Here is a 23,478-nt window from a genome sequence, read left to right as displayed (position 1 = left end):
CACAAGTTGATGGGTATTGCCATTCAAATGGTGTCCATGCACCCCATCATGTGACCAATTATGCAGGGCAGGGTGTACCTAGGCCCCCCAATATTTTATTCAAGTTGGCACCTCTGCCCCAGAAGATTGCCTGGATGGAGCTGAAGAAAGTTTCCCTAGTCCTGATCTAAAGACTACCCTCTATTGAGAAACCTAGCAGTGTAAGAGGCGAGGAGGAGGAAGGATAAGACTAGGTAAAGGTAAAGGGACCCCTGACCATTAGGTCCAGTCGTGGCCGACTCTGGGGTTGTGGCACTCATCTCGCTTTATTGGCTGAGGGAGCCAGCGTACAGCTTCCGGGTCATGTGGCCAGCATGACTAAACCGCTTCTGGCGAACCAGAGCAGCGCACGGAACCGCCGTTTACCTTCCCTCTGGAGTGGTACCTATTTATCTACTTGCACTTTGACATGCTTTCGAACTGCTAGTTGGGCAGGAGCAGGGACTGAGCAACGGGAGCTCACCCCATCACGGGGATTCGAACCACCGACCTTCTGATCAGCAAGTCCTAGGCTCTGTGGTTTAACCCAAAACTACCCTCTATTGAGAAAACTAGCAGTGTAAGAGGCGAGGAGGAGCAAGGATAAGACTAGCCAACCCCATTTGCTTCGGATAGTTGGCTGCTTTTGTGCAGACAGTCGACCCCCTTTCTCAAAATTAGGTCCATCTGGATGCGCACAGAGAAGACACGGACGGCCCCCATTCCATGCCAGATTCATGCCAGTGACGTGTCTTTTGGAAGCGGTCATGACAATCAGCCACACTGATCAAAAGTTTCCATTCATCTGGACACCGCTTCTGCCCAGGGAAGAAAATTAGCTGGAAGTGCCTCTTCCTCCATTGTGATGAAATTACGTCCTCATTATTGTGTGTGTGTGTGGGGGGGGAAGTTCCCCCTCATCTTTGAGAGGCTTGGTTATCGGGTGGTGGTGGTGGGGAAAAAGAATGCATACCACATGATGTCCAAAGAAGAGCTGGTCCGCTTTACAAATCCAGCCTGTTAATAGCTTTGTAAACATTTATTCAGGGTGACAGCTGACGGCAACATGTGGCATTAATTAGCAGGCCCGGCAATGTCACATATTAAGAGCTAACTTAAATCTGAATTAGCCGGGCTTGCCGAGACTAAACACCCACGAGGGCCGCAGCTCGGATCTAATGCATTATGATTCATTTGATGCTGAGGGCCCACGGGCCTCTTGCTCAATGCCCCAGGGTGGGTGGGGGAATTGAATCATTCCATCAGCACGCGAGCTCGGAAGCTGCTGCAACTCCTACGGGGTTCGGTGGTGCAGAATATGGAAGCTGACAGCAGGACGGGGCATGGATAAATCATCAGTGCCTTGGGGACTGGGGGCACCTTAGGCCCAAAAGGGGAGAGACCCTCCTCCAAAATTCCCTGTGGCATTTAGAAATGTCCCCGTGATGCTCCCAGGCTGTCGTTGATCCACCCTTTGTCCTCGCCGCATCTGCACTATGCATTTAAAGCAGTATTATATCACATTATTATTATTATTATTATTATTATTATTATTATTATTATTATTGCCAGACTGGGACTCAAGGTGGCAAATTAAAACAACACGGATAACGTACAAATAGCTAGAATGTGTAAAATATAATACCTGAAAAATTATTAAACTCAAATCGAATTAAAGCAATATAGAGATAAATCTATGAAAATACAGGTGCCCAAAACAGCACAGCCCTATTGAAAGCTCTTTCCTTAAAAAGCAGTCAGTTCCCAAAGGCCTTCAGTTTTCACCTGCCATTGGAACAACAGCAAGGAGGGAACCAGTTTGGCTTCCCTAGGGCAGGAGTTCTAAAGTCGGGGAGCAGCCACTGAGAAGGCCTTCTCCCACATTAAGGGTGGCAGGACTGAGAGAAGGGTTTCCCTTGAAGATCTCAGAGCCCAGGCAGGCTTGTATGGGAGAATATGGTCCTTTAGATGGCATGGGTGTGAGCTCTATAGAGCTTTACAAGTTATAGCCAGCACAGTGTAGTTTATTACAAATGCGAAGAGCTGTGAGGAGAGCCCTATTCCCCTCACGCAGTTACAGTTTTCAGAGTTACCTGGGAAGAGGGACTAATGATTAAAGCACTCCGGGAATTGTAGTTCTGGGAGGTGAATAGGGTTGTTGTAAAGAGAAAATGGGTGGTGGTGGTAGTTGGGAAATGAACTGCCAGTGACAGGTTTGGGCATCACAGGGCATCTTTCAGGGTCCAAACACCAGCAGAAGGTTCACTGCCTTTGTTTCTCAGTTTTCTAATCTTAAATTCAGTTCTCCACATTTCCAAAGCAGTTTGCATCTTAATAATAATAATAAAAATAAAAATTGTAATGAAAATTTGCAATGAAAATTTGTCAGTATTTTACTGCAATTTTCTCCTGATAGCCACATTTTTTGTACAGGGTTTGGGCTAATATACACCTTCTTGCAAGCAGTTCCCTCTAAAGTAATGCATTTCTGTACACTATTTTTTTAAACGAATGCATACCTTCCCTCTAATATGCACATTTTTGTACAAGGTTGTTGGCACTGCAAAATTGAGAGAAATGCAGATTTCAAAAGATAGCTGTGCGTTGGTTTGTGCAATGGTTCAAGTCACGTGATTTAGCTAGCAGCTCCTTAAATGCAAATGCAATTGAATTTCTCCTCTATCCCTATAGGTAGGTTAGACTCAGAGAATTAATGGCCCAAAGTTACACCCAGTGCTTTTTTTTCTAAAAAAATGTTTAGGGGTACTCTCATTTTCCTACTTTCCTATTTGGAGAGCCAGTGTGGTGTAGTGGTTAAGAGCAGTAGTCTTGTAATCTGGTGAACCAGGTTCGTGTCTCCACTCCTCCACATGCAGCTGCTGGGTGACCTTGGGCCAGTCACACTTCTCTGAAATCTCTCAGCCCCACTCACCTCACAGAGTGTTTGTTGTGGGGGAGGAAGGGAAAGGAGAATGTTAGCCGCTTTGAGACTCCTTCAGGTAGTGATAAAGCGGGATATCAAATCCAAACTCTTCTTCTTCTTCTTCTACTCATATTGAAATAGTGCCCCTCAATGAGGCCAAACTTAGATTCAGAAAATGTTTAGTGGTATGCATCCCCCTGCGTCCCCCAAGAAGAAAGCACTAATTACACCTCTGAACTTCATGGTGGAGTAAGGATTCGAACCTGGTTCTCACCAGTCCTAGCCTGACCCTGACCTTGAGACCATGGCCATTGCCAACCACAGTTAAATCTTTAGAGTAGATGTGTCTTTGCTTGTAATTTGATCGCTCCGCTGATTGGGTATGTGACTGTGTGGTCCTATTAACCATCTCATTCGAAGGCCATTTTTATCCTTGTGTTTGGCAGGGAAGGCGAATAAGTTAACAGGGGTCCCTTTGAAGAAAAGGAACGAGGAAGCAAAGAGGTAACTGTACCATGAAGGTCCTCTCATTCTTAAACAAACTGCCTGCCTCTTAAGAACTTCAGAATCCCATTAGGTGCTTTCATTTCTTGATGTGCTGGAAGGATTTGATGAGTATACGTGTGTGTCATAGGGAAAGTGCTATGCGTGTGTTTGGGAAGAAGGCGATAATGGGTTCTGGAGGGCCTTAATTTTTCTCTTACAAGCTGTTATGCCACTAATGGTGTTGAATGTAAACAGGGTTCTAGAGAATGCCAGGGAGAGAGAGACAGTGAATATGTGAAAGAGGAAGAAAAAAAAGGGGAAGCATAGAAACCACAAAATGAGGAGTTTTCTGTACTGCTATTTCTCCCAACCCAAATCCCAGAATTAGACATGGGTCCAACTGCTGAATGACATTGGTGTTAGGAGGCAGTTGGCAGGTAATTTATTTGTATTACCTTTGTTGTTGTTGTTTAGTCGTTTAGTCATGTCCGACTCTTCGTGACCCCATGGACCAGAGCACGCCAGGCACTCCTGTCTTCCACTGCCTCCCGCAGTTTGGTCAAACTCATGTTAGTAGCTTTGAGAACACTGTCCAACCATCTCGTCCTCTGTCGTCCCCTTCTCCTTGTGCCCTCAATCTTTCCCAACACCAGGGAGTCTTCTCCTCTCATGAGGTGGCCAAAGTACTGGAGCCTCAGCTTCACGATCTGTCCTTCCAGTGAGCACTCAGAGCTGATTTCCTCCAATCACCCCCCATTTTATCCTCATAATAGCTGTGTGAACTAGGTTAGACTGAGACATTGGCCTAAGGTCACCTAGTGAGCATCATGGCTGAGTGGGGATTCGAGTCCGGAGGGAGCAGACCACACCAGGCAACACTATTCCGGTAGGGTGCCATTGCGGCGGGGCCCCCCGGACACACACCGTGCACCCCCCATGTGCCGGGTGCCACGCCCCCACAGGCAGCGCATCACACCCCCAGAACACATGACATGCCCCCGCGGGCAGCGCGCTACTACGCCCCCGGAAGGTGCATCACACCCCTGGGGGGTGTGCCAGCCACACCCCCACCTGCTCTCCGCCCCTGGTAGTGGAGCATGCAGGCTTGAAGCAGGAATGTAAAGTTTGGATTCAACATATTATTATTATTATTATTATTATTATTATTATTATTATTATTATTAAAACTGGACTCTTTCTCTTTTTTGCAGGGGACAAATGATGCAGATTTGTGAATTTTTATATCTCAACCAGAAATAAACTACCTTTTCATTTTACAAACAAACAAATCTGTAAATTGTGGTAGATGAAGAAGCGTCCTAGCTGGTTTGGAGGTTGAGCCTTCAGCCCAAATACTGGCCTAGTAAGGCAGCCAAAGTACCATAAAAAAGGCATGGATTTATTACATCAAAAGGATCCCATTAAAATTCTGTTTACAGACCAATGTGCCAATTCGAAGAAAATAACGATTAGCAGCAAAGCTATTTGATCTGCTTTACGATGCAGTGACTCATACCTTGTAATGCACTGCTGGAGAGTAAATAACACAAACCTCTGACTTTGCTGATGGAGCGTGATATGTTATGTTGTGTCCAAAATCCCAGGTTCTTTAACCTCAAATAGCCTCTTAAGTGTGATTCATCGTAAAGCAAGAAGCGTATCATGTAACTTTTCTGACCCCACTTTCTCTCCACTTGCTTCTTATTCAAATGGGAGATGAGCATATCAACTGAGCATGGTTGTGCTTACTTTCCCTCTTTCGGATTTTATTTTGTGGCAAAGCGGAAGACTGGAAGAGGTCTGCTGAAGGTCTGAATAAAAAGTAATTGATGAAATAAAAACAAGTCAAGAATCTTTGACTCTTAAGAATATTAGAAGAGCCCTTTGCATCAGGCCCAGTGCCGGATTTACGTACAGTGGTACCTCGGGTTAAGTACTTAATTCGTTCCGGAGGTCCGTTCTTAACCTGAAACTGTTCTTAACCTGAAGCACCACTTTAGCTAATGGGGCCTCATGCTGCCGCCGCGCCTCCAGAGCACGATTTCTGTTCTCATCCTGAAGCAAAGTTCTTAACCCGAGGTACTATTTCTGGGTTAGCAGAGTCTGTAACCAGAAGCATATGTAACCTGAAGCGTATGTAACCTGAGGTACCACTGTATAAGCTAAACAAGCTATAGCTTAGGGCCCCACTCTCTTGGGGGCCCTCACAAAATTTAAAAGGAAAAAAAACACACCTGGATGTACATTTCCAAAATATAAGATAAAAAACAAATAAAAGAAAACCTACATACAACAACAATGTTTTGTGTTGTGTAGGTTCCTATGATGTAAGTAATGGGCCCCGCCTGCTAGCCTGCTCCCTGAAATATCACATATAAAGGGCCCCATTACCTCCAGTAGCTTAGGGCCTCATCAAACCTAAATCCAGCCCTGATCTGGCCAGTGGCCCATCTAGTCCAGCATTCTGTTCTGACAGTGGACAACCAGATGCCTGTGGGAAACCCACAAGCAAGACCTAAGCACAAGAGCTTTCTCCACACTGGTGGTTTCTAGCAACTATTATTCAGAAGCACTACTGCTTCCAAATGTGGAGGCAGGGCAGAGCAGAGCCATCATGACTAGTGGCCATTGATAGCCCTCAATCCTAATGACTCCCTGTACCCTTAACAGGCTACAGCTCCCAGAATTCTTTTGGGGGAAGCCATGGCTGTTTCAGGTGGCATCACAGTGCTTTAAAAAGTGTTATGTACTGAAGTTCTCACCCTGGGCCAGCAGGGGATACTGTAGATAGTTCAGGTCCACATATGCAAATAAGGGATCGAAAGTAATGTTCAGTGATTGGATAGTTACAGAAAGTTGTTACAGTTACGTTGTACTGGAGCTCTATATAAGCAGGCTGGCTGAACCCTTCAGTTCAGTTCTGTTCTGACCTGTGAATAAACAAGAGCTGTTTGGAGAATCGCTGTGTCGTCTGATATGTTCACCCACAACTTAACAAAAAGTATGGGGTGAATGTGGCTGCACACTAGAGGAGGCAGAGCAAAGCCATCATGGCTGGTAGCCACCAACAGCATTGTCCTCCATGAATTCATCCAAATGCCATTGGGCTACAACTCTCATCATATCTGAGTCCCAGTGCCGAATTTATGCATAAGCTAAACAAACTATAGCTTAGGGCCCCACTGTCTTGGGGGCCCCCCAAAAATGTAAAGAGAAAAAAACCTGGATGTATATTTCCAAAATATAAGATAAAAAACAAATAAAATAAAACCTACATGCAGCAACAGTGTTTGGTGTATAGCAGGCATAGGCAAACTCAGCCCTCCAGATGTCTTGGGACTACAACTCCCATGATCCCTAGCTAACAGGACCAGTGGTCAGGGATGATGGGAATTGTAGTCCCAAAATATCTTGAGGACCGAGTTTGCCTATGCCTGTTGTATAGGCTCCTATGATGTAAGTAATGGGCCCCACCTGCTAACCTGCTCCCTAAAATATCACTGGTTTGCTCATTTCTAGATATAGGGTGCCTACATTCTGCGTGGACTAGTTGCATGGCAACATGTCCCAATGGCTTTAGATACCTATTAGGTCCATAAATGTCCATATAGCATATATTCAACACAAAAAGCAGCAACAATTTGTTGTTGACAAAGGACAGCTAGACATATAAAAAGCCCCATTACCTTCAGTAGCTTAGGGTCTCATCAAACCTAAATCCAGCCCTGTATCTGACCACTGATTTTGCTGGCTGGGGCAGATGGAAGTTGAAATCTCATAACAGGTCGAAAGCCACAACTTACCCACCCCTGCTCTAGACAATGACAGATTGACTTTCCCAGATCTTCTCCCACTTGACTCAGACAAGCAGGGATGACTTTATAAGCGGTGTGGTTGATAACCAACCAACCATCCAACCTATAAAATGAAACATAAAGGAGCTCAGAGTAGAATTTCATCTTGATCTGCTCTCCTCTCAGGTCATCTACAGTGCTATGTACACTAAGAAATATAAGATATTGGCCTCCAAAATTATCTTCCAAGGAAACAGCCAATAAAGCTTCTTGCCTGCATTTGTTCCCCCTGCCAAGAGGCGTTCTCTTGTTTTATGTCCTGAATGTGGAAAAAAGAAGGAATGGGAAACAGAGAGAGGGAGAGAATTCTCTAAGTTCTGAATCTAGAATTAGACACCTCAGCAAATCACGCCACATGGAACACGAGTTAAAACACAAGACGGTAGGAGGGAGGAGTAATTTTTCCTCTAGTCTTTCATTTCTCTCATGGAAAGCATGTCCTCTCCTATTAGAGAATCTGGAAAAAATGTGTCCCTAGGATGGGGAGTCCAAATTCATGTAGGATTTATGGTTTCATTTCAGCAGGATTTTGATTTGCAAGATTCTTAAATTGCTTACTATTAAAAATTTTCAGAGTGGCATACAGTAAAAGGAAAACACATAGAAATAATATGGTATCATGAGTGATGTGAAACATGTTCATATTTATAGAGTCTCTCTCACCAACTGGTGTTTGGAGCACTTTCCATAAAGATGATGATGAGGATGATTATTACAGCCTGCAATGCTATAATCCTATACCCATGAAGCTTGGAGTAAGCCCTATGGAACTTGATGGGACTTACTTCTAAGTGGGGGGGAAAATCAGATTTGTTAGCATTTTAATGTGAAACAACCTAATCCCCTCTTCTCAAAGTAATATTGCAATTGAAACACAGTCATCCTTTGAAATTCACACTTTTCTGAATTTTGCAATTTTGTTCTCTGACCCATCATTATGTATGAAAATGCATCTGTTCAGGAAAATAAGATACAAAAATGCCTTATATTAGAGGAAGATGCTTTTAAAAAGCCCTTGTATATTAGTCAAAACTGCATACAAGAAAGCGTTTATTGGGAGAAATCTATACTAAAATGCTAACAAATTTGCACAATGATTTTTTTTAAAAAAACAAAATAACCCCAGCAAATTACTGCAGAAATGTGGAGATCAGAATTTAAAATGGGAGAAATGATAAGGGCGGAGAACCAAAATTGTTAGATTCATCCACACCCAAAGAGGGGTGTGGATGGTGCTCCCCAAGTGTGCTCCTGGCTCCCACTCATTGTTCTTCACCTCTACCATGAGGATGGAGAGGTGGATGCATGGAGCAATGCAAGCCTTACCCTGTGGGGATCTCCATGGCTTCTGCTGCTCCAGTCAAGGTGGCTGGGATCCTGCAAAATGCACTTTGTTTGTGGGATGCTCTGACTCAGATGCTGGGATAGTTTGGCTGGCCTTAGGTACTATTTTCCTTGACTGTGGCGGTGAGAATGCATCTTGGCCCAGCCCTGTATATTAAGTGTGGCCAGGTCATAAGTGATTGATGTGTTGCAAATTGAGCATTACTTCTCCAAGGAGCTGATCTCCAGCTTGGAATGTACAGTGGTACCTCAAGCTACAGATGCTTCAGGTTACAGATTCTGCTAACCCAGAAATAGTACCTCGGGTTAAGAACTTTGCTTCAGGATGAGAACAGAAATTGGGCGGCGGCAGTGGGAGGCCCCATTAGCTAAAGTGGTACCTCAGGTTAAGAACAGTTTCAGGTTAAGAACGGACCTCAAGAACGAATTAAGTTCTTAACTCGAGGTACCACTGTATTATGGTAGCTCTTAGCATGTGGAGTTGGTCAGTTCTGACGTGGACTGAGGGGAATTTGCTAGTTTCGTGTGTTGCCTCCAAGGTGACCCGGACTCAGCTGAGGAACACTTGACCCAGATTTGGGGCCCAAACAATTCAGAGGAGGGAGTAGTGTTTGTTTGTTAAAAAAAATCCCTATGGGCAGAAGTGGGGAGAGGGAGGAAACATAATTCATATCTGATGGGGTCAAACCATATTCTTTTGCAGAGTGTGCCTCTGTCTCCACACAGAGAGCGAGAAAGAGAGATTTAGCTAGAAAAGAAAAAGAAAAGGGGTAAGTCTGTGGGGGAAGAATCAAAGCAGGTATTTGAAATTTATTTTTTAAATTACTTTTCAGTATTCATTTAGAGTCACGTGCTCACATCTGAGATCAAATAAACTGAACAGGAAGACAAAGTTTCCAAAAAGTCCTACTAAATTGGACTATAAAAAAATCAGAGACGTATCTATTGTGCACATAATAATGCGTAATGAGAGGAGAATAATGAAGAAAAGGTCCATTATTCTTTCAGTGCCTTTTAAAAAAAGTGTAGCATTTCATTGACACATCATTTGCTTGTGGGCCAACTCTGCGTCTAAGCAAGAAAACACAAAAAAGCAAACCTATAACTACAAGTCACAGGGGTTAAGCACTCCGAATATCTCATAGCTTTCCTTACTGGGTTCAAGAAACAAATCAGGCTAGCTGCAGACTGACTGGCTTCCTCCAGTCTTCTTTGATACCCAGTAATGAGTTCCTTGCAGGATCAATTCCTTAAAACAGGGAAGGGGGAACCTCAGGCTATGGGGAGGAATGTGGCCCTCCAGACCTCTTCCCCTGGCCCTCAGAACTTTCCCCAAACCACACCCTCACCAGCCATAGCCCTCATCAACCCTGCTTCTCAACCTCCTTAGATGTTTTGACCTGTCTTGAATGTGTCCTTGATCTCTAATGATGACTTCTGCTTGTATATGTATGTAGAAGCTCCCCTATGGTAAAGAGGTAAAATGTCTTTCCCCCTAGCCCTGATGTGTGGCCCCCAGAAGTTTAGTCTCTTTGTCCTTTTCCCACGCAAGCGCCCAGAGGTGTTGTCCATGGAGATATGTTTACAAAAGGCATCCTCCATCCATGGCTCCTCCCAGTTCCCTTCTGTCTCCTCCGTTTTCATTGTTCCTTTAGCAGGATGCTGGCTTGGCTGCGAGCTACGTCAAAGTCATCCGTCAAAAATATGGAAATGGTTAACACAACACACAACGCAAATGCAGAGAGAGGGAGAGAGGTCTGGAACAATGTGCTATTTTGAAACTGCATGCCAAAGCCGGGCGGGGGGCGAGGGAGATTAACTGTGCCCCAAAGCTGTGTCTATTTCAGCAACAAAAATAATAATCCCTTGTTACAAAGAAAGAAAACAGTCATTTAATTCTGAAGAATCTACAGGGCAGGAGCAAGTTCAGCTCCTTAGGCACAAGCTGTGAACTACGAGAAAAGAGCTGGAAGAGACGGAATAGAGGGAACATTTGTACCTATTGGGTTGCGTCCAGTGTGAGTCTTACTCAGAGTTGGTGGTGTCAATGACTGGCGAGGGTTCATTTATTTCACTGGGTCTCTCCTGAGCAGAACTTAGGCTGAATTCACATAGCAGTCTATTCCATTTCCCTAGTGTTTCCCTAACTTTTAATTTCTACATCGCATGATGTAAAAACCAGAAAACTTATAGAATAAAGCACATATTTAGTGCTCATTTCTGTGTTGTCTGATTCCAGGAAAAACCTGTTTGTAGCTCCCTTGACTTGGTAAATCAAGTGACAAAATTTGGGGAGGTATCCCAGCATACAGTACTTTCACGCTGTTTTCAGGGGTGAATCATTGGGGGGACGGACAGGCATGTGTGGAAAGTGTGGGGGAGCGATGCTGTTCAATGATGTTCATTGCTGTGTCACACACTGCCTACTGGTGTGGAAGAAATTTATGAATGAATGCTGGTTGCTGGAAACCACAGAGGAGGAGAATGTTCTTGTGCTTGGGTTCTGCTAGTGGGCTTCCCATTGAGACATCTCCTTGGCCATCGTGGGAACAGGATGCCGGACTAGATGAGCCATTGACCTGATGTAACAGGGATGATGGGAGTTGTAGTCCACCAACATCTGGAGGGAACCACTGTGATTAGCTGTTAGCTCAAGCAGGACATCCCACCCGCCCCCCTCATTTTCTGCAGCCCATATTTTGTATTGATCTATCAGTTTATAAGAGATGATCTATTAATATGAGATGCCATATATCCACAGCAGCAATAATATCTGCAAAAGGGATATTTTTATTTGTGATACCTGTTGCATAGGGTGAAGGGAAGCAAAAATAAAAAATGTTTAAAGGCTCCCACAGGCTATTTTTTACAATATATATCACAGCAATGATTCTATACATCATCTACTAATTCATTAATACATTATCTTTATGTATTTCATACTTTTAGGATTTCTGATCTTTTCAGACACCATATCTTACATCGCATTGGCTAACAGGGTATTTATTGCAATTATTTGTCCCTTGTGAATAGATGAATTGTATATTGCTCTCATTATTTCAGAACAAATAAACTACACCTTGCCACATATATGTTCTCAATTTGCCTCCCACCACTAATTCTAATGATATTTGCTAACTTAACTACATAAGCTACATTTTCACACTGAGATGTGAAGGCAACTTGGGGCCTTGTGCCGTACACTTAGGAATGGGAAAAATTTTGCTCCAGCTTGCCTTTCTGATGGGAAACTACCTAATTTAGGCTTCTTCTTCTTCTTCTTCTTCTTCTTCTTCTTCTTCTTCTTCTTCTTCTTCTTCTTCTTCTTCTTAGAGGTCAACTACAGAATGCACATTTAACACATCAAAATTAACACAAAAATTGCCTTAAACATTTGAAAAGAAAACATTACTTAAGGGTGTCAACTATGAAATGCACATTTAAAACAGCATAATAAATAAAAATATTATCATAAGCACGGAATGTATCTGGTGGTTTGTGATAGCTGTGGAAGCTCGGGCTCCATGACCTGTGTCTGCACTAAGAGACATCTGATATGGTCTCTGGTCTCTTCAGTAGCCTCACCTCTTGTAGCTGGAGTCAGTCAGGGGCCCCACCCTCCCAGGGCAGGTGGAAAAAAGGCCTACAAGCAAAGAAAAGGTCTTCCAGGACTCACAGCCAAGATGGTCTCTCCAAATGTGGAGTGAGTGTTTCGCATCACCTGTAAAAGTCCCAGTTCCAGGCACCAAGTGGGCATATATGGAATATTTGATCTTGAAGACAAACTGATCCCAAGCTGTTCAGAGAAACTACTAGCAACACCTTGAACTTGGCTTGGTAGCAAACGAGCAACCAGCACAGATCTCTGAGCTCAGGAATTATATGCTGACAGAATGCCTAGGGCACCACTGCAATTTGCTCAATAAAGGCATTCAAAACAGTTTTGTCCATCCTTGCCCATGCACCACATTTCCAGTTGGCTTTTTTCTGAGTTTTGCCCAGCTTCTAAGAAATACAAAACAGCATTCACTGTGCCAGATGCAGCACAGCTCATTATAAGGCACAAATAAGTTCAGCACACACCCGCAATCTGTAGGCTTGGTGAGAAAATAGGTGTTGCACCCATTATGATGGTACACTAGGTTTCTTTCCACAGGTCTTACCCGAATGCATGCCAGATCCTCATTTTGGCTTCACAATGTGTCTTGAGAAAACAGTCACATTTGCCACTTATTTTTGGTTCCTGTTTCAGCTTTGGCACCTTCGTATGTTATTGCTACATCTATGGAGGAAGCGATGAAGCTGATTCGGGAATCAGACACTGGGGAAACCAACTGAAGGTTAGGCAAGTAGTGGCAATGAATAGCCAATAACCTGCTTGCTGCTAGGACCTCACGCAGTTCAGCTGACTGATGTCATCATACACTGTGGAAGGGCCATAACTCAGTCGAAGGGCCATTGGCGGTATAGTGGTTAGAGTCTCAGACTAGGACCCAGAGGACCATGGTTCAAATCCCCACTCAGCCATATGAAGCATACTGGGTGAGCCTTGGGAGCCAACCATTCACCCACAGCCTATCGTACCTCACAGGGCTGTTGTGGATTAAATGAGGAGGTGGGGAGAACCAGGAACACCACTTTGAGCTTCATGAAGGAAAAAGGTGGTGTGTGTGTGTGTGTGTGTGTGCGCGCGCATGCATGTGTGTGTATATATATATGTATGTGTGTGTGTGTGTGTGTGTATATATATATATATATATATATATATATATATATATACACACACACATATACTTGACTTGACTTGACATCTTTCCGCAGGGCCTGCAAGACAGAGCTGTTCCACCAGGCCTTTGGCCAAGGCACAGTCTGACCCCCTCTCTCCTTCTGTAATCTTCATAGAACTCTAACCCAATGGTTGCCATTAATTTGATTCTGAACTGATTTTAGAATGTATTTCAATTAATTGACTGTGATTTTATGTAAATTGTGCTATTTTTATTGTTGTTAGCCGCTCTGAACCTGGCTTTGGCTGGGGAGGGCAGGATATAAATAAATTATGATGATGATGATGATGATGATGATGGGGGACCTCACACCTGGAAGCTAAATGCAGCCCTCTAGGGTTCTCTAGCAGGCCTGCCAGAGCTGCCCTAGGCTGTGTCCCCTGCCAGCCCTGCTTCACACCCATAGCCGACCCAGGACATTTTGCTGCTTGAGGCAAACAATAAAATGGCATTTCCCCTCCTTGCAACCTGACCTGGGGTAGCATCCAGTGGTGTTGCTCAGCTGATGGCGAAGCCTCCATCAGCAGAACGGAAAGGAAAGAAATATTTTGGGCAATTCCTATCCGCTCTTGCAGCCCCTACACCTGTAAATCTGCTCCAGCGGAGAAGGGATGTTGCCAAAAAGAAAAAAAGGTTGCTCCCCTCCCTGTTTTGCTATCAGAAGGCTTACCATCAGCTGAGCAGCATCACTGCATCCACCCCCATGTTTCCATGCACTTTGGATTCTTGTTGACTTTGAACACTTCAAAACCTGCAGCTTTATGGACGCCTACAAACGATTCAATTAAACAGGGCGTAAATAGCTGTGCATTTCACACAACTGTTTATTTATGACCATGTGGCATCTCGGTTTCATGAGGTCGGGTGCATCTGGGACCTTCTTAGAGCAAAGTGGATGCCCTAACACCGAACTGCAGTGATGAGAAGAACAAGAAGAATGGTCCTGATCCTTCAGAGAAAGACTTTCTGAATGCGCCTTGCGTGACACAATCGGAGAAACCCTTGACCTAGAATTATCTTCAGAATCGGCTGATCTCGATCTTCGTCTCCAACTCCTACTGGTCTAGATTTATGTTTGTCTCCTACTTATCTAGCTTGGCTGCCAAGGGAAAGTACAAGCCATGGCAGAGCAGACTATCATTTACTCCCACCCATGATGCAGCTATGCAAAGCAGGCATCCTCTGTGTTCAGGCATGAATCTGCACCCACTTCTTAAGTCATAAGGTAAGAGTCTGCAGGATCAGGCCAGTGGCCCATTTTATCCAGCCTCCTGTTATCCCGGCGGCCAACCAGTTGCCCCAATGAAAAGCATACAAACAGAACCTGAGCTTGTGTACTCTCCACTTCTGTAGTTTTCAGCGACTGGTATTCAGGGGTAACCCACCGCTAACAGTGGTGGCAGAACACAAGAGCTGTGGCTGGTTGACATTTACCCTATCTTTATCTTGCAGGGAAGAGGCATAGCTCAGTGGTAGAGCTTCCGCCTTGCAAGCAGAAGGTCTCAGGTTCAATGGGACTGTGGTCTAAACCACTGAGCCTCTTGGGCTTGCCGATCAGAAGGTCGGCGGTTCAAATCCCTGTGACAGGGTGAGTTCCAGTTGCTCTGTCCCAGCTTCTGTCAACCTAGCAGTTTGAAAGCATACCAGTGCAAGTAGATAAATAGTGTGGTGGGAAGGTAAACGGTGTTCCTGTGAGCTCTGGTTTCCATCACGGTGTTCCATTGTGCCAGAAGCGGTTTAGTCATGCTGGCTACATGACATGGAAAGCTGTCTATGGACAAACGCCGGCTCCCTTGGCCTGAAAGCAAGATGAGCACCGCAACCCCATAGTCGCCTATGACTGGATTTAACTATCCAGGAGTTGGCACCTACAGATGAGCCAATGATCTGACTTGGTATAAGACGGTGTCCTATGCTATTAACAGGATGGCAAAATCTTCAGAATCCTTATTCATAATTTTTAATGGTTGTTTTCTTCCTCCCACGTAAGGCTGGGTGAGAAATCCTATGTTATGAATGTAAGAAAAACAACTTGCAAATGCATTTTGGACTTCTTTTTTTGCCAGTGCAACTGGTCGTTGTAGACAACACTGAACTAGATGGACCAGTGGGTATAGGACTGCAGCCTTAGTGATGGGGCAGAGACTAAACTACATGCACAAGGTCCCAGGTTTGATCCCTGGCATCTCCAGGTATGGCTGAGAAAATCTCCTGCCTGAAATCATCAGTAGATAATATTGAGATAAATACTATACTTTATATTATTTAGTCTACTAAAAGCCAAGTGGAGCAAATGGATATTCCAGGCTTCATTAGAGGCCGCTACTGAGGAGTCCAGCTATACATTACAAGGGGGGTGTCATTTCATTAAACTAAAGGCCATCACTAAGAAGGCCCTGTATCTCCTGCCCACTAAACTAACAGATCTACTGAACAGAGGAACATAAGAAGAGCCCTGCTGAATCAGACCAATATCTCAGCAAATGGATCTCCAAGGCTTCTTCTGAAGGGTACTGCTGAGGATCCCAGCTACTCATCCCAAGGGAAAGCATTTCATAAACTAGGGCCCACCACTGAGAAGGCCCTGTTACCTACTGCCCACCAATCTAACAGATCTACTGAGCTAGATGGACCAATGGGCACAGGATTATAGCCTTAGTTACAGCTTGGGGACTTAAGGTCATGTCAAAGGTCTCAGGTTTGACCCCCACCATATCCAGGGAGAGCTGGGAAAGACTTTGCTCTAGAACCCTGAAGAGCCGTTGCCATTCAGTGTGAACAAAAATGAACCAACTACTAGACCAATGGGGCGACTCAATATAAGGCAGTTCCTTATGTTCTTGCCTTGTGAATCAGATGGGAAAACCCACGAAATTGCAATTCATCAATTTTGACGGTTGTTTTTTCCCCCTCCGACAGTTGCCTTATCCCTATCTAATCAGGGGGAAGTTTCCTGTGTTTGTTCTCAAACATTCGCCCCGCAGAAATGATAATGATCATTGCACAGCGTCAACCCAAGAATGCTAGGAAGCAGCACCCAGCAAGCATGAGCCTGGGAGACAAGGGAGTGAACAGCGAAGGAACCCCAGGGGAAGCTCAGGATGGGAGGAGCTGGCATCATTCTGGCCGATGTCCTGTCTTTAAAAATAAACCTGAGCATCTAAACACAGATGGGCTCAAGCTAAAATTAAAACCCTTGTTTCCCTGTCCACTTCCTTCCATCTTCCTTCCACTGCTTTGAGCTATAGATAGGAATCACAGAGTCTTTCCCAGTTCTCATATTTATTTGGATACACTTGCTTCAGCAGACCTCAAAGAAGGTTAACTATGGAATGACATGGTCCAAGGATGCCAAACGAAAGACTGGGGCTTGATTTGATTCAGATCGAAGGCTACTAGCCCCCATGGACATGTTCTACCACCACTAGGTGGGTCAATATCACATTTTTTGGGAACCATGAGGAAACCACTGTTGAGCGCTGGTTTTGCTTATAGGCTTCTGATGGGCATTTGTTGGCCACTGTGAGAACAGGATGCTGGACTAGATGGGCCATTGGTCTGGTCCAGCAGATTCTTATCGCACTAATACGTCTGCACAGGTCACATTCATATTCTGGACTACTATGTCCAGTGCTTGCTGCCATTCTCCAAGAAGTCCAATGACTTCTGGAGCATGTCCAACACTGGAGCATGTCCAGAGTGGGGTGACCAGGACACTGAGGGATCTGGAAACCAAGTCCTATGAAGAATGGCTTTGAGAGTTAGATTAGAGGAAGATATGAGAGTGGTCTTCAAATATCTGGATGCTTGACATGTAGAATATGTGTCAGACTTTCCCTCTGTTGCCTCAGCAGGAAGGACCAGAATCATTCCTTAGAAATTATAGGGCAGCAGACTTTGGCTAACCATTAAGAAAAACTTCCTGATGGTTCAATAATGGAGCAAACAGCTTCAGGCAGTGATGTGCTTTCATTCAAGAAGAGTCTGGACGGGCATCTCTCAGAGATGTTGTGGCTGCATCCTGCAGCACTGATCCTGTGCTGCTAGTTGGGGATCAAGTTATATTATGAGGGCAATGAGTTATGGTTGCTGTTCTTCTTTATCTTTTCAGTGCTCTTTTAGTTGGGGGTGGGGGTAGGACGGGCCCTTTCCTAAATAGTCTGAGATGAGAATGTTTAGGTATTGTGTTTTATGATTGTTTCCTACGGAGTTTTCATGTATCGTTTTGGGTCACTCTTCTCTGTGTGAAGGGTGATGAATGAATGCATTAAAAAATAATAATAGATAAAATTGTGCAGGCTGGGGTGCATAGTTTTAACTATGCAGCACATAGTTAAATTACAGAATTCGCTCCCACAGAAGGCAGTGATGACCACCAACTTGGATGGCTTTGAAAGAGAATTGGATGCATTTATGGAGTACAAGTCAGTACACAGTCAGAGGCAGTAATGCATCTGAATACTAGTTGCTGGAAACCACAGGAAGGGAAAGTGTTCTTGTGCTTGGGTCCTGCTTGAGGATTATCCCCCAGGCATCTGGTTGGCCCTTGTGAGAAGAGGATGCTGGACTAGATGGGCCACTGGCCTGATCCAGCAGGGCATCTGGTGGCCACCTTGAGGCCAGGATGGTGAACACAATGGGCTTTTGACCTGGTCTATCAGGCTCTTATAAAAGGGACGTGGGTGGCGCTGTGGGCTAAACCACAGAGCCTAGGACTTGCCAATCAGAAGGTCGGTGGTTTGAATCTCCGCAACGGGGTGAGCTCCCGTTGCTCGGTTCCTGCTCCTGCCAACCTAGCAGTTCAAAAGCACATCAAAGTGCAAGTAGATAAATAAGTACCGCTCAGGCGGGAAGGTAAATGGCGTTTCCGTGTGCTGCTCTGGTTTGTCAGAAGTGGCTTAGTCATGCTGGCCACATGACCCGGAAGCTGTACGCCGGCTCTCTCGGCCAATAAAGCGAGATGAGCGCCGCAACCCCAGAGTCGGCCACAACTGGACCTAATGGTCAGGGGTCCCTTTACCTTTATCAGGCACTTATTATGGTCTTATTTATGATTTGAGTATTTCTTCAGCTAGGCACAATTCCTGACAATTGTGGCACTGAAACAGCTTCAAGAAAACCATCCAAAGGGGTGAAGAATGCCCTCCCCATCAATTTCTATACTGTGCACCCATTCAGGGCTTTCGGTTAAACATGGCTCGAGACAGCAGGCTGGCACATGCATGTCAGTTCGGCAGCTGGCAAATAGTTCATCCCATCTGCCTATCAAGGGAGGGCATCCATCCAGGTCACTCCCATGCCAAGTGCTAGCCTGAGAAACTGAACATCCAGCGAACAATGGAGCAGCCAACCCGTCCTACTGTACCTGGATCCAGTTCCAGGTAAGAATTCTCCTCCCCTCCAGCTACCAACTGCCTTTGCTGGGGCCATTGGAAGGCCAGGAGGTGTGAGGTACCCATCCCTCATGTCGTGACTTGATGCTCAGTAGCATTTCATATTTTAATTTCTGCAGGTGACTTAGGAAGACAGGGTTTTTTTGGCTATATATATTCAGTTCATAAATCCCTCTGTACTTGTGTGCAAGGAAACACTTGAGATCCAGGCCAAATTAATAATTGTAGCAACTCTGCTGGCCTTTTTTCGCACATGGCACACCTCTTCACGATTTCCCCACCAGGTGACATCTTTCTGCTGTAAACGGGCCACTGCAAATCTGCTGATACAAGAAGAACTGCCACGTTACCTTCAATACAAAGGAGTCAACTCACCTTCTCGCTACGGATTTTTTTTTTTAAAAAAAGCACAAAAATATGCACACTTGGTAGCAGCCAAGGGTGAGAAGCAAAGCAAAGCATTGAAGCTGGAATCAATGTATACAGGTGACAGCTCAATGGCAGGCCAATGGTCCGTCTAGCAGCTCATTACTGTCTGTGTTGACCGGCAGCAGTGATCAAGCTTTTCAGATTAGGACATTCCCAGTCCTACCTGGAGATGCCGAGGACCTTCTGCATGCAAAGCAGATGCTCTGCTACTGAGCCATGGCTCAGTTGGTTAGAGCATGGTGCTGATAACACCAAGGTTGCAGGTTTGATCCCCGCATGGGACAGCTGCACATTCCTGCATTGCGGGATGTTGGACCAGATGATCCTCAGGGTCCCTTCCAACTCTAAAATTAACTCTAAAATTATATATAATGCAGGAGGACTTCTATTCAAGCAAACATAGCTAGGCTTTCTGCAGCTTAGGAACAGAGGATGTTGTCAGACCATTGGGTCCATCCAGCTCAGTATTGTCTACACTGAATTGCAGGATTCCACCAGGGACTTCAATATCCAATTCATTATTTTTACACAAGTGGTAAGGAGGGAATCGGAGACTTTGTAGGCACCACAGGAAGACAGAGGAAGACCTTGTGCTTGCAGGTGCTACACTGGAACACCAGAATTAAACAAAACTGTGTAATAGGACAATACTATAAGCACTTTTACTCTGACATGTGTAATCAAATTGCTGTTTTGGTCATATAGCTTACTACTTTCAGCTGTCCTTAAGTAAATGAAATGAAGGGTGAACTGGTACCTGTCCTGATCTGATGCACATTTACCCAAGAGCAAATCCCATTCTCCATATATCATATAATATATTACAGTGGTACTTCGGGTTACATACACTTCAGGTTACATACGCTTCAGGTTACAGACTCCGCTAACCCAGAAGTATTACCTCAGGTAATATTTGTTGCGGGTGCCTGGTTCTCCTCTTCCAAAGCAACTTCTCTACAGTGGTACCTCAGATTACATATGCTTCAGGTTACAGACGCTTCAGGTTACAGACTCCGCTAACCCAGAAATAGTACCTCGGGTTAAGAACTTTGCTCCAGGATGAGAACAGAAATCGTGCTCCGGCGGCGCGGCAGCAGCAGGAGGCCCCATTAGCTAAAGTGGTGCTTCAGGTTAAGAACAGTTTCAGGTTAAGAACGGACCTCCAGAATGAATTAAGTACTTAACCCGAGGTACCACTGTATATTTATATACATAGAAAACTTGTACATGCACAATAGGTTTTAATGACGTAATTCTAACCCCACCGTTCAAAACAATTTACACTCAAGTAATTCTGTAGCAACAAGGGATAGAAAAATCTGTCCGTTTCAGTTTCTCTCAGTTCCTCATTTCCCCAGCTGTAAATTCAGTTCTCCTCATCTCTGCAACCATTTGCTATTTTCCTTACAAAAAAAAAAACCCTCATGAAAATTCACCAGCATTTTTCTGACAATTTCTAACAAACACATGTTTATAAGCAGTTTTGACTAAGACACACATTTTGCGCAAGCAATTCCCCGTAATATATGCATTCTTACACAAATAGGTTGGGGAATTGAATTGCAAAATTTGGAGAAGTGCAACTTTTGAAGAATAGCTCTGTTTCGGTTTGTATGCTGGTTCAAGAAATGCAAATCAGCTTGTTTCTCCTTAAAAGGCAAGCAAAATCAAATCCTGCCCCCCATCCCCATAAGTCCATGGTGTGTGAGTACTGTGGGGAGGTTAAAACAAGTTAGCTATTCACCTGTAAAGTATTTAAACACCCACTATTGAAGGTCTTCAAACCGAACTTCCAGTTCCTATCAATTGTGCAGGACTGTTGCGTATCCATTTCTGATTTTTCAGTCCTGCTGAGCTTGAAAAACAAAGGTGTCTTCATGGCAGACAATGGGGAACTGTTTTCCTTAATGAAGAACAGTTGAGAGCTATGGAGACAGCACCCACTCTGCAGAGGAACGAGGGCTGTGAGCCTAAGCAATGCACTCTGGCTAATGAACACCAGTTGAGAGGTGCCGGCAGCTCCTAACAGGAGCCTTTTCTATTGGGAGGGAGGGAAGAGGGGGCTGTCTTATTCCTTTCTTCCTTTCTTCCATTGAGCCCTAGGTTTTTCCTTCTTTTTTTGAGAAGGGACACTAACAGAGGCGGGAGAGTGCTTAGGGTCATCTGTCACTGTGATGGCTCCTGACCTGACAACCTCTCGAGTCACGCTCTTTGACCTCTGGGGTCGACTTCTCCAACCAAACACGGATGCTTAGCCAGAAGTTCTCTATTGACTACCTGTCAGACGGCACCTGCTTCAAGAACCTCCTTCCCACCCCACCCCGAGGAATTAGCCACCAAACGGGTCGCTGGGGAATCATTCGTGAGGGGAAGCCATCATTTAGACTCCACCTGGGAAACCAATCCCCCTAATTACCTGGCTGAAGAAGCTCATGTTTTAGGCTTGTCCCCTCTATCTTTCACTCCTTTGTTATCTCTCATTCTTTGGTTCACACATTCTTTGAGTGTGTGTGTGTGTGTGTGTGTGTGCGTGCGTGCGCGCGAGAGAGAAATACAGTGGTACCTCAGGTTAAGTACTTAATTCGTTCTGGAGGTCCGTTCTTAACCTGAAACTATTCTTAACCTGAAGCACCACTTTAGCTAATGGGGCCTCCCGCTGCTGCTGCACCGCCAGAGCACAATTTCTGTTCTCATCCTGAAGCAAAGTTCTTAACCTGAAACACTATTTCTGGGTTAGCGGAGTCTGTAACCTGAAGCGTATATAACCTGAAGCGTATGTAACCCGAGGTACCACTGTATAGTGACAGAGAAAGAGAGCTTTCCCCTCTCTCACTCTCTCTCTCACACACATTTTCTCTAACACATACTTTTGCTCTCCAACACATACACAGACTTGCTCTCCCTCCCCCTCCTGTTCGCAATCTCTCTCTCTCTCTCTCTCTCTCTCTCTCTCTCTCTCTCACACACACACACACAGTCTTTCTCTCACCCCTCTGTTACGCACCCACACGCACACATGTTATGTCTTCCTCCTCACACAATTTTTCTTTCTTTCCCACACACTTTAGTTCTCTCCCACACACCTTTCTCTGTTACTCACAAACACACACACACATTTCATTTAGTTTAATTTCATTATTTCATTTCTATTCCACCTTTATCTTCCAAGGTTCTCAAGGTGGCGTACATGGTTCTCCTCCTGACCATTCCATCCTCACAACAACCCTGTGAGGTAGGTTAGGCAAAGAGGCAGTGCCAGGCCCAAAGTCACCCAGTGAGCATTGGTCCAAGGCACTGTTCCGCCTGAGGCAAAGGACGAGATGTCCTCACCCCCGCAGCCACATAGACAGAAGCCAACTATCCGAGAAGCTATATTTCACTTGAACCCTGGCGCAGAAGTGCCAACTTGGGAGGGAGATTGCGGGGGCCGACATCACCTGTGTGACATCATGCATGATGTCATGTGCATGACATCTTGAAAGAGCCGGGGGCTGGAGTCTAATGTGGCAGCAGCATGACTTCAATGGCCAATGGCTCCTCCTCATCCTGCCATCACTGCCATTGGCTGGGGGCTGCTTCCCCCCTCCTTCCCCTCCATGGCAGGAAGAGGAGCTGGCCACTGAAGCCGCACTGTGCTTCGCTCTACTCTTGGCCCCGATTTTTTGACGGCTGTTCCCCCCCACCCCAAAAATGGGGCAGGGGCAAAAGGACTGGCCTCCCAGGAGTTGGTGCCCCTGTCCTGGTGACAATATGGCCTTGCATCCTGCCTGAGGGCAACACTCCTGCTTAGAGGGTGCAGGGCAGGTTGCTAATGGAAGAGCAATTGGGAATGGGCTTAGGAGCAATGGACCAGGGGAACTGTCACTGCTGCACCCCCCCCCCACTCCACTGTAGCTCAGAGAAATCAGAGTCAGAGAAATCAGAGAAGACTGGCTGACTCTCCCTAAAGATGGGGCTGAGCTTTCAAAACCACTGAGTGTTTTCGCCAGGTTGGAATATGTCCTTGTTGCCTGCACTGGCTGCCCATCTACTACTGAGCTGGGTTCGAGATGCTTTTTATTAAGCAACAAAGCCCTGAAGAACTTAGATCCAGCTGAGTAGCACAGTTGGTTAGAACACAGTGCTGATAACACCAAGGTTTCAGGTTCAATCCCTGTACAGTGGTACCTCGGGTTACGTACGCTTCAGGTTACATACTGTCAGAGCTACCCTAGGTCCCAGCTCACAAAGGACCAACGCTGCTT

At 45.2% G+C, this 23,478-nt stretch overlaps 1 long non-coding RNA gene across 1 annotated transcript in view; it reads left to right on the top strand.

Moving 5' to 3' along the window:
- The window catches only part of LOC310751490, a 153,282-nt gene that overhangs the window by 46,511 nt on the left and 83,293 nt on the right, over positions 1 to 23,478 (top strand). The window lies entirely within an intron of this gene.

The sequence above is a fragment of the Podarcis filfolensis genome, assembly GCF_964270895.1.
Source record: "Podarcis filfolensis genome assembly, chromosome: 16".
NCBI lineage: Eukaryota > Metazoa > Chordata > Lepidosauria > Squamata > Lacertidae > Podarcis > Podarcis filfolensis.
This window is presented reverse-complemented; position numbering and strand designations above follow the sequence as displayed.